The sequence below is a fragment of the Lactuca virosa genome, chromosome 3, assembly GCF_052849685.1.
Source record: "Lactuca virosa cultivar CGN04683 chromosome 3, Lactuca_virosa_CGN04683_v6, whole genome shotgun sequence".
NCBI classification, from domain to species: Eukaryota; Viridiplantae; Streptophyta; class Magnoliopsida; order Asterales; family Asteraceae; genus Lactuca; species Lactuca virosa.
Genome location: NC_136428.1, coordinates 215647231 through 215660977, shown reverse-complemented (window position 1 = coordinate 215660977; position 13747 = coordinate 215647231).

Here is a 13747-nt window from a genome sequence, read left to right as displayed (position 1 = left end):
ATTTTATGTTCTGTATGCTTTTAACTCAGAAAACCGTTTTACCAATCGATTAAGGAAATCAACTCGTAGAAACAGTTTTCAAATCTAAAGCAAGAAACTTGTGAATCACGTAATAATATGTATTATTTTATAAATGATTCATACAAATCATAAACAGGATTTTCGATATTGTTACTTGTAAATTCGTTAGGCTAAGTTTGAGACTTGTCCTTGGTAACACTCCCTCGGATTCGTGAGTGGAGGACTATGACTTATAACCAGAATCTCTTGGAGGGAGAGCGTGACTATTGTGTATAGATCTATATGGGACTGACTATCCCGTACCTTCGATGCTAGCTACAACGGGACCGTCAGGTTCAGGGGTGACAAAGTCATAAAAAGATATTGGCCCATTTACGTGCCTTATCCAGTCTAAGTAGCGGAAATTTACTTCGAAAATACGGCTAGTATACTCCTCTGGGTGTAACCAGAGCTTCGAAAATATGGCTAATATACTCCTCTGGGTGTAACCAGAGCTTCGAAAATACGGCTAATATACTCCTCTGGGTGTAACCAGAGCTTCGAAAATACGGCTAATATACTCCTCTGGGTGTAACCAGAGCTTCAAAATACGGCTAGTATACTCCTCTGGGTGTAACCAGAGCTTCGAAAATACAGCTAATATACTCCTCTAGGTGTACCAGAGTTTCGAAAAGAAAACTGTTGTCCGAGTATGGTAAATACTCGCATAAGGGATAACTTAACCTTTCATAAACAAGACTGTTTAACGTGTAATCAATGGATCATCAAACCTCTTTCATAAGAAAATATAGGGTTTTCTTGCGAACAATTTTTCAAAGAATCAAAGAAACATTCTTTCACCAGAACTAAATGCTTATGAACTCACCAGCTTTATGCTGAGATTTTAAAATTGCTTGTATTCTCAGGGCATCAATAGACAGGTACTCTTGCCGAATTTTGGAGAAGACGGAACATTTTGAAGTCACGTCTTTTACTTTTGCTATATATAGTTATGTACAAATCACGTTTTTGAACAATGTAAATATTCATATTATAATGTACTGGTTGTGTTTACTTCGCTTACTATGATACAACTGTTGTGATACTACGCATGACGTCACCTCCGCCCCGGAACGTTTCCGCCATCGGTTTCGGGGTGTGACACATTGGTATCAGAGTTATTGTTTATAGTGAACTAAGTATACCGAACCTTACATGGTATACAACTATAAACACTAAGGGGCTGAAGTGCTCTGAACTAAAAGTATACTTTTAAAAATATAAGTATTTTTACAAAAAGTATACAAGTATACCTACATACCAGAATCCGTGTCACGAGTAGAAAAAAACATAAGTATTTTGGATGTTGAACACTGCGGTTAGACCTGGGCAGTTATGTAATCATGTCTAGGGTCGATATAGCCTGATCAACTATATTCATTCGAGACATGACCAACATGTGTTTGGGAGTGACATTGGTGTTGCAACAGGCCTAAAACATACCTGGTATCCATACAACTTAAAATACTATAGGAGTATTTTAGTCAGAGCCGAATACATGGTAGAAATTCATTCTTAGTATTGCTACCTATTCATTTCTTAACGATAACTTACTTGCATTAGTAACTTTCCCTTGCTTATCGCTTAGTAGAACACTCCAACCATCGTAATGAGATATATATTCTTGCTTCATATCTCTTGGTTCGATTCAGAGGACTTACCACCCTCTTCTTCCTGATTCTTTTTAGAACAAGATGCCTCCCCGAAGAAGACCCATCAGAAGAAATGACGACACTCCTCCACCACCACCGCCCCCTCAGTTCGATCCCGTTATGTTCCAAGCAGCTGTTACTGCTGTTGTGACTGCCGCAATGGCACAAGTTAATTCTGGCGGAGCTAGTGGGCAAGGAAGTGGTACTCATTCCCAAAATCAGGAAGGTGGCCAAGGACACCAGAAGGAGTGTTCTTATAAGGACTTTATGAACGCGAAACCCACATCCTTCGACGGCACTGGGGGTGTTATTGCCCTGACTCGATGGTTCGAAAAGATCGAGTCCATTTTCGAAATCTGCTCCTGTTTAGAGGTCAACAAAGTAAAATTCGTTGCTTGCACCTTCGCCAACAGGGCACTGACCTGGTGGAATGGCCGGGTCAAAACCCTAACCCTACCAGTGGCAAATGCTATGGCTTGGGAGAGCTTGAAAGAGCTCATGCTTGCTGAGTACTGCCCTCGGGGCGAAATGCAGAAACTGGAGCACGAACTCTGGAACCTAAATATGAAGAGTTATGAGATTGCCGCCTACATATCTAGGTTTGAAGACCTAGCGCTTCTCTGCCCGGGGATGGTCACCCCGGAAAGCAAAAAGGTTGAAGGATACATTTGGGGGCTGACCCAGCCGACCAAAGGAAATGTCTTGGCTGCCAGGCCAAACACCTTCGACAGCACTAAGTGTCTGGCGCATACCCTCATAGATCATGGAGTCGATCTCGATGAAGTGACAGCCACTCCTGAACCGGCTAAAGGGACTGGTGAGAAGAGAAAATCCTGGAAGCAGAAAAAGGGTCAATCTTCGCAGGAGCCCTCAAAGAAGCAACACACAGTAGCAGTTCACGCTGCTACTACCCCTATCGCTGCTCCTGCGACTCAAGCACCTACCAGCAGGTATACTGGTACCCTCCCTTGGTGCAATAAGTGCAGTTATCATCACCGCATCCCTGGTCCATGTCGTGAGATACTCTGCAACAACTGTGGCAAGAAGGGCCACCTGGCTCGAGACTGCAGAAACCCAGTCCAACCAACCAATCGGGCCTCTGGAGCAGGTGTCGGTCAAGCCTGTTACGGCTGTGGAGAAGTTGAGCATTACAAGAGGAACTGCCCCAAGGCAGCAACAGCTGACAACACCGGGAGAGTACTAACTATGGGGCAAGAGGAGGCCGTGGCTGACCCTAACGTTGTGATGGGTACGTTCCTCATCGATAACTCTTATGCATGCATTATTTTCGATTCTGGTGCTGAAAGAAGTTTTGTTAGTCATGCATTCAAGCATTTTCTTAAACATAAATCCCAACCTTTAACCGAAACGTTTACCGTCGAAATAGCTAACGGTGAGAAAGAGAGCACTAATGACATATTCGTGGGTTGTACCCTTACTCTGAACGACCATTCATTTCCCATCGATCTTATGCTAGTTTCCATAAAGAGCTTCAATGTCATCATTGGCATGGATTGGCTAAGCCCTAATCATGCTGATATCCTTTGTTACGAAAAAGCTATCCATCTCAACCTTTCCCCGGATGAAACTCTCATAATCTACGGCGATAAACTCAGTACAAACCTTCGCATCATTTCGTGCATCAAAGCCCAGAAACTCCTGCGGAAGGAGTGTTATGAATTCCTAGCCCACATCATTAACGAGAAGCAGGAAGTTAAGGACCTCGAGAGCATCCCCGAAGTCTGCAAATTTTCCGATGTTTTTCCCAAAGATCTCCCGGGAATCCCTCCCGAACGCCAAGTCGAGTTTTGCATCGACTTAGTCCCCGGAGCTACTCCCGTAGCTAAATCTCCATATCGCCTAGCACCAGCAGAAATGCAGGAGCTATCTAGTCAGCTCAATGAGCTGCTCAGCAAAGGATTCATCAGACCGAGTTCCTCACCCTGGGGAGCCCCGATCTTGTTCGTGAAAAAGAAGGATGGATCCTTTCGGATGTGTATCGATTATCGGGAGCTGAACAAGCTCACAGTCAAACACCGTTACCCTCTTCCTCGAATCGATGATCTCTTCGACAAACTTCAAGGAGCCAGTTACTTCTCGAAAATAGATTTAAGATCAGGGTACCATCAGCTATGAGTCCATGAGGGTGATATTCCTAAAACAGCATTTCAGACTCGATATGGTCGCTACGAGTTCGTAGTTATGCCCTTCAGTCTAACCAACGCGCCGGCTGTGTTCATGGACCTGATGAACCGGGTGTGCCGTCCTTTCCTGGACAAGTTCGTCATCGTGTTCATCGACGATATACTTGTCTACTCAAGAAGCGAGGAAGATCACAGACAACACTTGAGATCAGTGCTGGAAACTTTAAGGACGGAGAAGCTGTTCGCAAAGTTCTCCAAGTGCGAATTCTGGATTCGAAAAGTAACCTTCCTAGGTCACGTGGTAAGCGAGGAAGGCATACATGTGGACCCCTCCAAAATCAAAGTGATAGAAAACTGGTCAGCACCGAAGACGCCCACGGAAATCCGTCAATTCTTGGGTCTCGCTGGCTACTATCGTAGATTTATCCAAAATTTCTCCCGAATTGCCAAACCCTTAACCACTCTGACTCAGAAAGGCATACCCTTTTGTTGGAGTGAGAAGAAAGACACTGCGTTCCAAACATTGAAGCGGGCCCTATGCAGCGCGCCTATTTTGTCCCTGCCCGAAGGGATGGAAGACTTCGTGGTCTATTGTGATGCGTCCAATCAGGGCCTAGGCTGTGTGCTCATGCAGCGAGGAAAGGTCATCGCCTACGCCTCGAGACAGTTGAAAATGCACGAGGTCAATTACACAACTTACGATTTAGAGTTGGGAGTAGTGGTCTTTGCGTTAAAGATCTGGAGACATTATCTCTATGGAACCAAGTGCACTATCTTCACTGACCATAAAAGCTTGTAGCATATCTTCGACCAGAAGGAGCTAAACATGAGGCAACGGCGATGGGTTGAGCTACTCAGTGATTACGAGTGCGAAATCCGCTACCATCCCGGCAAGGCCAATGTGGTGGCAGATGCCCTCAGCCGGAAGGAGTACTCAGGTCGTAGAGTGAAGGCACTGACTATGACTATCCATTCCCATTTATCCGCGCAAATCAAGGAGGCTCAGTTGGAAGCCTTAAGACCAGAGAACATGCCCGGTGAAGCCTTGAGATGAATGGAAAAGAACCTAGAGATCAAGGGAGACAGAGTCTATTACTTCATGGACCGGATCTGGACCCCAAAGTTCGGTGGTTACAGAAAGGTTGTAATGAACGAAGCTCACAAGACCAGATACTTCGTTGACCCAGGATCGGACAAGATGTATCTCGATCTCAAGAAACTGTATTGGTGGCCGAACATGAAAGCAGAGATCGCTACTTTCATGGGCAAGTGTCTGACTTGCGCCAAGGTGAAGGCCGAATATCAGAAGCCCTCAGGTCTACTCCACCAGCCAGAGATACCTGAATGGAAGTGGGTGAGGATTACTATGGATTTCATCACCAAATTACCCAAATCTCCGAGTGGGTACGACGCCATCTGGGTAATTGTCGACCGACTGACTAAATCCGCCCATTTCCTGCCAATCAAGGAAAACTTCAAAATAGAGAGACTCACAAGAATCTACATCCGAGAGATAGTTCGACTGCATGGTGTGCATGTGTCCATTATCTCCGATCGAGATAGCAGGTTCACTTCGAGGTTCTGACAATCACTACAGAAGGCTCTTGGAACTAAACTGGATATGAGCACAACTTACCATCCTCAAACAGATGGACAGAGTGAGAGAACCATCCAAACCTTGGAAGACATGTTGAGAGCCTGCGTCATCGATTTCGGCGCGTCTTGGGACACTCATCTTTCTTTGGTTGAATTTTCCTACAACAACAGTTACCATACCAGCATCAAGGCTGCGCCTTTCGAAGCCCTCTATGGTTGCAAGTGCAGATCCCCTCTGTGCTAGGCTGAGGTGGGCGACACGCAGCTAGCCAAGGGACAAGTCCCTGACAGCACTCTCACTGGTCCAGAAATCATCCGTGAAACCACCGAAAAGATCGTACAAATCCGGGAATGGCTTAAGGCCTCTCGAGATAGACAAAAGAGCTACTCCGATAAACGACGAAAACCCTTGGAATTCCAGGTTGGAGACCATGTCCTGCTAAAAGTCTCACCCTGGAAAGGCATGATACGCTTCGGAAAGTGTGGAAAGCTAAACCCGAGGTACATAGGACCGTTCGAGATGCTCGCCAGGATCGGTCATGTAGCCTACAAACTCCGATTACCTCAAGAGCTTAGTAACATTCATCCCGTCTTCCACGTCTCGAACCTTAAGAAGTGCTTATCCGACGAAACCCTTACAATCCCTCTCGATGAGATTGAAATCAACGAGAATCTAAACTTTGTGGAAGAACCAATCGAAATCATGGATAGAGAGATCAAACGAACAAAACAAAGTCGCATCTCGATAGTGAAGGTTCGCTGGAATGCCAAGCGAGGACCAGAATTCACTTGGGAGCGCGAAGATCAGATGAACCAGAAATATCCTCATCTCTTTCCTAATTCATGATTTGTATTCTATGTTCGAATTTCGGGACGTAATTCCCTCTAACGGGGGGATGATGTGACAACCCAAAACTTTTATCCAGTGAAATTGATCTGTATATCAATATTAAACTCAAATTGATCATCTTTTAACGAAATTGTGGGTCCATATGAGTGCTCTAGGCTTAGTATAACCTAGATATGAGTCTTAATAAGGATTAGAAAGTGTGTAGCATCACAAAAATCGGGCCAAACACACCAAAGAAGGTGTGTGCGGCCGCACACCCGCGTGTGCGGCCAGCCATTCATTCACTCTTTTCTTCTTTTGGCTGCACCCTACTCTCTCTCTCTAATTTCTCTCTCTAGAAACATCATCCAAGAAGACTCTAAGGGCCTCAAAAACGTGAACTACTTCATCATTCAGCTTATTATATTGGAAAGGCACCTAAATCCAAGCCAAAAACTCATAGTGTTCTTCGTGTTCTTCATCCTTTGAAGGTGTACGGCCGCACACCTTCATGAGGTGGCCGCACACACCCTAAAACTCTCCAAAGTGAAGAGTTTAGCCTTCATTCAATAGTAGGACTTGGTATTAGCACAAGAACACCTCAAAATCGACATTTCGGACACAAATGAGGAGTGTACGGCCGCACACTCCTTTGTACGGCCGCACACTCCTGTGTACGGCCGCACACACCCTCTGTACGGCCGCACACTCCTGTGTGCAACCGCACACGCAGCCTGGCCGCACACCCACTCAAATGGTCGTACACCTCCCTTAATTGATCATATAGGGTCCCGACAAGCATTTCTAAGTCTTTAGGGTGGTTTTTCGTCATATTTATCCATGAAACACCCTAATTCTAACACACATATGTGTTATCACATGATAATAGGATCCACTTGCGTACGAAACATCGGTTGACACTCAACACTTGTAACCAATTGTGCTTTCGGATCCTACGATAAACAGTGAGTTCATACCCCTACGCTTTTTCCGAGTTTTTTTTTTCATGTTTTCAGGGGGGGGGGGATACAAGCAAAAGTACAAGGACACTTGTGCTCAAATTATCTCATTTTGCATAAAATGATTTTATGTTTCGTATGCTTTTAACTCAGAAACCTGTTTTACCAATCGATTAAGGAAATCAACTCGTAGAAACAGTTTTCAAATCTAAAGCAAGTAACTTGTGAATCACGCGATAATATGTATTATTTTATAAAGGATTCATACAAATCATAAACAGGATTTTCGATATTGTTACTTGTAAATTCGTTAGGCTAAGTTTGAGACTTGTCCTTGGTAACACTCCCTCGGATTCGTGAGTGGAGGACTACGACTTATAACCAGAATCTCTTGGAGGGAGAGCGTGACTATTGTGTAAAGATCTATATGGGACTGACTATCCCGCACCTTCGCTGCTAGCTACAGCGGGAACGTCAGGTTCAGGGGTGACAAAGTCATAAAAAGATACTGGCCCATTTACGTGCCTTATCCAGTCTAAGTACGGTTATGGCACTCACAACTTAGGTAGCGGAAATTTACTTCGAAAATACGGCTAATATACTCCTCTGGGTGTAACCAGAGCTTCGAAAATACGGCTAATATACTCCTCTGGGTGTAACCAGAGCTTCGAAAATACGGCTAATATACTCCTCTGGGTGTAACCCGAGCTTCGAAAATACGGCTAATATACTCCTCTGGGTGTACCAGAGTTTCAAAAAAGAAAACTGCTGTCCGAGTATGGTAAATACTCGCATAAGGGATAAGTTAACCTTTCATAAACAAGATTGTTTAACGTGTAATCAATGGATCATCAAACCTCTTTCATAAGAAAATATAGGGTTTTCTTGGGAACAACTTTTCAAAGAATCAAAGAAACATTCTTTCACCAGAACTAAATGCTTATGAACTCACCAGCTTTATGCTGATATTTTAAAATTGCTTGTATTCTCAGGGCATCAATAGACAGGTACTCTTGCCGACTTTTGGAGAAGACGGAACATTTTGAATTCACGTCTTTTACTTTTGCTATATATAGTTATGTACAAATCATGTTTTTGAACAATGTAAATATTTATATTATAATGTATTGGTTGTGTTTACTTCGCTTACTATGATACAACTGTTGTGATACTACGCATGACGTCACCTCCGCCCCGGAACGTTTCCGCCATCGGTTTCGGGGTGTGACAGTTATAGTGCATACTTGGACAAAATACTAAAATGTTTTAGTATGGAAAATTCCATGAAAAGAGGAACTGCCTATTCAGGGTAAAACCAACTTGAGTACGACTCAAAGCCCTAGTACATATAAATAAATAGCTAACATGTACTCGCTCTGATGTGTCTTATGCTTTGAGCATGGTCAGTTGCTTTCAGGGAATTCCTGGCAAAGCTCATTGGGTAGCAGTAAAGAACATTCTTAAGTATTTGCGAAGGACAAGTGAAATGTTTCTAGTCCTTGGTGGCATATATTGAGAGTGACTGAACATAGTGACGCCAACTTTCAGACGAATCGAGACAACTTTGATTCTCAGTCTGGCTGGGTGTTATTGTTAAACAGTAGAGCGGTTACTTGGAAGAGTTCCAAATAGGAAATGAGTGCTAATTCTACTTGTGAATAAGAGTACATCGCAGCGAGTGAGGAATTTAAGGAAGCGGCTTGGTTGAAGAACTTCATCGGTGATCTCGGAGTAGTCCCGACCATTCAAGAGCCTTGGAACTTTTCTGTGATAATGAAGGCGCGGTTGCTTTGACCAAAGAACCTACTGATCACGGTAGATCCAAGCATATTGAGAAAAAGCACCATTACATCATACATAGGGTTGAAAAAGGTCATCTCCTGGTGAAGAGAGTGTCCTCAGAAGATTATCTTACACATCCTTTCACGAAGGCTCTGAGTAGGGTTAAGCATAACTAGCATGGTAGGAGCAAATGCTTAAGAGATTATATTAGTTTTTATAGTTAGTTGGTAGTTTGAAACTTGTAACAAAATAAATGTACTTGATTTTGGTGATTAAATAATAGAGATTATGTATGAGTATGGTTACTGCCTTTTCAATTGCTTATTCTTGTGTGTCGCTTTGCATGTTTTATGTGACAACCCGTTATTTTCGATCTTGTAAAAGTCAACAAAAGTCAAACATATCAAACTAAAGTCAAACTTAATGTTTTGTTAATTTAATAAAGTTAAAATAAATCAATTTGATATGTATGAACATTGCGTTAAAGTGTTGTAAAGTTCGGAAGTAAAACACTCAAGAAACTGAGGATTCTCGCCTTAACCGAAATACTCGCGTATTCCCTTCTTTCTTTGGACCGCAAACCAAAGGACAATAAACGTTCACGGCCGTAAATACCTCAGACCGCAAATGTGCGAGACCAAGAACTGCCTTCAGTAGAAAACTACCCCGGAGGGTTTCCTCTTCGGACCGAAAACCTCGCATGCTTATCCTTCTCCGGTAGAGTTCCCAACCGAGAACCCATCTCCTCGGTTTGTGTTTTCGCCCGAAACTCTCTTGTATATATATAAGATGCCCGAAATCTTTCCACATTCTTACACAATTCAGCTGAAAACTACACTTCTCTCTCAAGTATCATCAACTGAAGCCTCCCCTCTCCTCTCAATATAATGTGAAACCTCTCATTTATTTGATTTCCATGCGAAAAACCCTTGATTATTCTTGAAGATCTTGAAAGTATCATCCATTGATCTTTTTATCATTCCAAAAACACCTTTCAATCTTCATAGATTGGGCCAAAAACACCCAATTTAGCTAGTTTTCATCAAAAACACGAAGAACACGAAGAACACGAAAAACACCCACACGCTATTCCAAGGATTATTGTAAGTCTTTTTACAATAATTAAGTGTTGTTTAACACTTTAAACTTCAATATATTATCTAATTTATACTTAATTTTATGTTAATATAAATTAGGATTCGATCTTTATCACGAGTTTTAACTTGTGGATTTAGCTCTATTACACCGTATCTATAACCGGAAACTCACAAAATGTGAGTTCATACCCCTGCATTTTTACTATTTTTCACTGTTTTAGGGGGGGGGGGGGGAATACAAGTCTGACACAAGAATATTGTGTTTACAATCAAAGGATTTCTAAATAGTTCTAAATCAACTTTAAATTACTGAAAACTCTTTTAAATATTGTCAAACTCTTTGAAACTTATATTTTGCCAACTTCATATTATATATATATATATATATATATATATATATATATATATATATATATATATATATATATATATATAAGATTTAAAGGGCTTAGGACTAATAATTCGCTTTATTTCCTTTTCCTTGTTTGCATGTGGGCTTAGGGTAAAGTTATTTGTCCGAATGTCGTTTCAATTTTAATTATATTATATTATATATATATATATATATATATATATATATATATATATATATATATATATATATATATATATATGTATATATATATATATATATATATATATATATATATATATATGAATATAAAAGTTATTTCAATCAGATTCATATTCCCTTTGTAACATGTCGAGCAAAGGGGATACTTTCATGAATATTACATATCAAATAGAACACAAATATAAATTATAATAGGTATAATTTATGGAACTCTAATACTATTTTTCACTAATCAGTTATACAAAGTTTTAACATTATACTCTCGTACAAATACTTTACATTCATGTATACTAGAAAAAAGACATACTATGAGTTGATTTATTTCAAAATGACTTTTCATCATTATTATATACGTAATCGTCAATATGGTTTTTGTGAGACAATGTTCAGTTGCTTATTCATTTAGGGAATACTATTAAAGTCCTGATGTTATAACCAGAATCTCCTGACAGAGAGCGAGACAAATGTGTATAGATCTATACGGGATTGACAATCCCGCACTCAGACTGTTCGCTACAGTTGGGCTGGTATGCCTATGAGTGACAAATGTCGTTACAGTTCTGGCGCCTACAAAGCATCGTATCAGGCCTACTAGTCATAGCATGGTTATAACTGATGGGTTTTGAGCATTACATCAATCCGATGGTGCACATGCAAACCCTAAATCTTTGGATCTAGTTTATCTAGTTGTACATGTAATAATCATCCAAAGCTCATAAACCCTGGATCTAGCATACTATAATCGAAATTAACATGTAATTAGGGTTTAGATCTTACCTTGATTGTTATGTAGCAATAACAATCACAAAACTTCTTGATCTTGACTTCTGAAAGCTTAGTGCCTCAAATGTTGCACCTCTAATGGAGTCACAAACACCATAAGCAACAAGATGAATAAGAATAGAGGGAAGAGGCACCAAAACCGTCCTAGGGTTTCTCTTAGAAGGTTAGGGACGTTTTTGGCTTGCCCAAGGGTTCCTTTTATACTTAGGCTTCTAGGGTTATCAACTAGGAAACCCTAATCCAACTGCTTAATCCTTAAGCAGCCCAAAGACCCTTCCAAAAGGCCCTTGGACGATTTCTATATGGACCTCCATATAGAATTCGTCCATGCTTTCTTTATGGATCCCAAGCCCAACTTTGTAACTATATTATATTTTACAGTATCATTACCCTTTATTTAATTAATCTCTTTTAGCCACAAAATTAATTCTTAATTAATTCTTGACTAATATTAATTAAACAATATGATTTCTCCTTTAATATATTATTCTTATAATATATTAATAAATCATAATTAATTCTCTTTCTCCTTAATTCATCCTATCAGTTGCTATGGTGAAGGCAACCCAAAAGGACCATGCTCATAATCGGGTCAAGTACATACCAAAATAGTTATGGGCTTAGACACCTAATCCAACAGTCTCCCACTTGGATAAGTCTAATAACTATTTTGCAAGTACGACTTCAGAACCTGATCAGCAATCGTATCTTTCAAAAGCCGCTGTAAACTCTGATCTTATCAGATATGTGTCCTTTAGATAAGGGATCATATATTCCTCCATTCTAGATATCGTATAGATTACAATTGAACACATCAACTTAGTCCCGGCTTGGCCAAACGCTTAGGGTGTCATCACTAAATCATCGAGGGGCCCACATATATCGCTTTTGTCCCACTTTGGATAAAAGGAACGGATAAACCTCGACTCAAATGCTCGCTTGTACTTACTTATCAAATCACACACAACAATATGTTTTATAACACCAAGTTACTGGTGCGTTTACATATTATCAATGTGCAACCGACTTGCAAACTACAACTCACACATCTCGGTTTCAATAATATAAGATATAATCGTCTCACTCATCACTCGTGATAAAATCCATGAAGTGATTCAAGTGAGCGTGGGTTTAATCTAATACTCAAATCTTATTTCAGGAGCACTTATGAACACTGCAGCAAACTTTTGCTATGTCTAAGACATTTTAGACAATCTACAGTCAGATTCATGACAGTCTAGCTTCAATACCTACTTCCAAAGTATTTATCGACCGTGGATGGTTTGAATAATCTTATTATTCGGGAAGTCAAAACATGCAAAGTGAAACACAAGAATAATCGAATCCAATATGGTCTCAAACTTTTGAGTATAAATAAAACACCTTTATTTAATCACCATATTGATTACACATTATTCGTTGTATAATGTTTCGGATAATCAACTTATTACTTGAATTATAACAACAGTTGTCTCATGCTCCAAGCATGCACACTATGTTTACCTATGGTCCTTACTTTGTGAAATAGATCAAATGAACACATTTCCAATGATGCTCATTTCACAATTCCCAATCCTTATTATAAGTGTAAGAATATCAAATTCTTGCCACTATTAGAACGTGTTAGATTCAAACATTTTACGCAATGATCCTTTTGTAATGTCAAAGCACCAAAGTCACCAAGCCTTTGCCAATGAAATTACAAAGTACTCTATGAAGTCTCATATTCAAAGTACATTCCTTTGAACATCCTTTTTGCATAAAAGTTTCTAATCTACATAGACACTTAATATCCAACTCCCATTATGGAAACATTTCCATATTTTCCATATGACAACTCATTCTAAATAGAATCCTATCTATTCATAATAATGTCGATATGGTCCATCCGTTACCATACTTCCAACTGTCCACAAGCGGCCAATCCTTGGCGAACCTTAGATCATCCTTGACAGCTGTTTAATTATTTTAGTCAAATCCGGTTCCAGTCCTTTTTCCCTCTTAACGCCCTAGGCATTTGGAAAATTTAGAACGGTCGAAAAAACGTGATATTTTACCAGTTTCTTGCTATAATATTGTCATATATAGAATCCTTTTAAGTTGAATCTTTTCAACATAACATCCATATATGTCCTCTGACTAAATTTGATTAAAATTTCTTGATCCAAGCTTTTGGATTTTGAAACGAAATAAAATATTCTCTCCCTTAATTATAGCAAAACAACTTTTCAACCCCTGCAACTTTGCAAAGTGAAACTTTTGTTTTCTATA